The 2,432-nt window shown below is 38.4% G+C and overlaps 1 pseudogene; it reads right to left on the reverse strand.

The window, feature by feature from the left end:
* Positions 1 to 439: 439 nt before the first annotated feature.
* On the reverse strand, positions 440 to 1,066 carry LOC129510584 (heterogeneous nuclear ribonucleoprotein A3-like; annotated as a pseudogene).
* Between the last annotated feature and the right edge of the window lie 1,366 nt (positions 1,067 to 2,432).

A 2,432-nucleotide genomic window follows, 5' to 3' on the forward strand; every position in this document is an offset into this window, starting at 1 on the left:
AATTCTAGGGGCACCTAGGTGGCTCAGTTGATTGAGCATCTGACTCTTGATTTTAGTTTAGGTCTTAATCTCGGTCAGGGTCATGAGTTCAAGCTCCATGTTAGGCTTTATGCTGGGCATAGAACCTACTTAAAAATAAACAAGCAAACAAGCATTCTAGCTAATAAATGCAAAAGGAATGATAGGATTATAAAATTATAATCTTATACTAACCAATAAAACAATAGAGGTTGACAATGATCTACTACAAACACTCAATAAAATTTGGAGAGAAATTTTGTGAAAGAAGGATCACACTGACATCATCTCAACCCACTAATCAGCTGAAGCATCACCAAAAGTGAGACAATCACAGATCATATGGCTTCTGATCTGATGTCCTATGAAACATTCTTCACCTCCCTACAAATTGAATCTAAATCTAATTAAATTTCTAGCTCTAACTACCAGTATTCAGGATAAGTGGGTGATAGAAGGGTAAGATAAATGACATCACTGGAAACAATGATTCAAATTTAGGACAATTAATAGTGTGGTATTTCTGAACAACAATTTTATCAACTGTATCATGATCATCAAAAGTTACAAAAGCAAATCCTCTCTTTTTTTCCACTCTGCTGGTCTTCCATAACCTTCTATGGTTTCAATTTTGCCATACTTTTCAAAGTAGTCTCTCAACTTATATTCTTCTGTATCTTCTTGAATACCACCAACAAAAATTTTCTTCACTGTTAGATGGGCACCAGGCTTTACAGAATCCTCTCTAGAAACAGCTCTCTTTGGTTCCACTACACGCCCATCACCTTGTGTGGTCGGGCACACATTGCTGCATCCACCTCTTCAACACAAGAGTAAGTCACAAAGCCAAAAACCCTGGAACGTTTTGTTTGGGGGTCTCTCGTTACCACACAATCTGTAAGTGTGCCCCATTTTTCAAAATGTTCTCTTAAACTATCATCCATAGTTTCAAAGCTCAAACCACCAATAAACAGTTTTCTCAACTGCTCGGGTTCCTTTGGATCATGGCCCTCCATTTTGAGACCGGACTCACCTCTTCCAACTCGAGTTCAATATCATGATACAGTTGATAAAATTGTTGTTCAGAAATACCACACTATTATTGGGCATAATTGTGAAGTGAAAAGGCCTTTTCTAAACAAGAGATGCAGTCTGCTGGATCACAAAGAGGTCGTGGAAGTGGATCTGGCAACTTCATGGGTTGTGGAGGAAACTTTGGAGGTGGTGGTAATTTTGGCCATGGTGGAAACTTTGGTGGAAGAGGAGGCTATGGTGGTGGAGGTGGTGGCAGCAGAGGTAGTTATGGAGGAGGTGATGGTGGATATAATGGATTTGAAGGTGATGGTGCCAACTATGGTGGTGGTCCTGGTTATAGTAGTAGAGGAGGCTATGGTGGTGGTAGACCAGGATATGGAAACCAAGGAGGCGGATATGGTGGTAGTGGTAGAGGATAAGATGGTTACAATGAAGGAGGAAATTTTGGAGGTGGTAACTATGGTCGTGGTGGGAACTATAATGATTTTGGAAATTATAGTGGACAACAGCAATCAAATTATGGACCCATGAAGGGGGGCAGTTTTGGTGGAAGAAGCTCGGGCAGTCCTTATGGTGGTGGTTATGGATCTGGTGGTGGAAGTGGTGGATATGGTAGAAGGTTCCAAAAAATTTTCAGAAGAAAAGGGCTACAGTTCTTAGCAGGAGAGAGAGTGAGGAGTTGTCAGGAAAGCTGCAGGTTACTTTGAGACAGTCGTCCCAAATGCATTAGAGGAACTGTAAAAATCTGCCACAGGAGGAATGATGATCCATAGTCAGAAAAGTTACTGCAGCTTAAACAGGAAACCCTTCTTGTTCAGGGCTGTCATAGCCACAGTTTGCAAAAAGTGCAGCTATTGATTAATGCAATGTAGTGTCAATTAGATGTACATTCCTGAGGTCTCTTATCTGTTGTAGCTTTGTTTTTTTCTTTTTCTTTTCATTACATCAGGTATATTGCCCTGTAAATTGTGGTAGTGGTACCAGGAATAAAAAATTAAGGAATTTTTAACTTTTCAAAAAAAAAAAAAAAAAGCAAAACAACAACAACAACAAATTTAGGACAAGCTCTAAGAACAAACTTGATTATCTCCAACAAATCAATGACATAAAAAATAATCAAAAAAGGCAGTATCTGGACTTTATTTGGATCCTGATATTAGCAAAAGAACTCTAATAAAGGATCATCTTTGAGACAATTAGACCTATGTAAATGCAGATGATTATTAAAGAATTTTAGAGATTGGTTTTGACTTTGGGTAATAATGCAATGTGTCTGTGTATGTTTTTAAAGGTTCTTAGATCCACATGCTGATCACTTTATGGGAGAAATGACATGATATTTGGGATTTTCTTTAAAACATGTTACCTTAAGAAAAGAA

The sequence above is a fragment of the Nyctereutes procyonoides genome, unplaced genomic scaffold (assembly GCF_905146905.1).
Source record: "Nyctereutes procyonoides isolate TBG_1078 unplaced genomic scaffold, NYPRO_anot_genome, whole genome shotgun sequence".
NCBI lineage: Eukaryota > Metazoa > Chordata > Mammalia > Carnivora > Canidae > Nyctereutes > Nyctereutes procyonoides.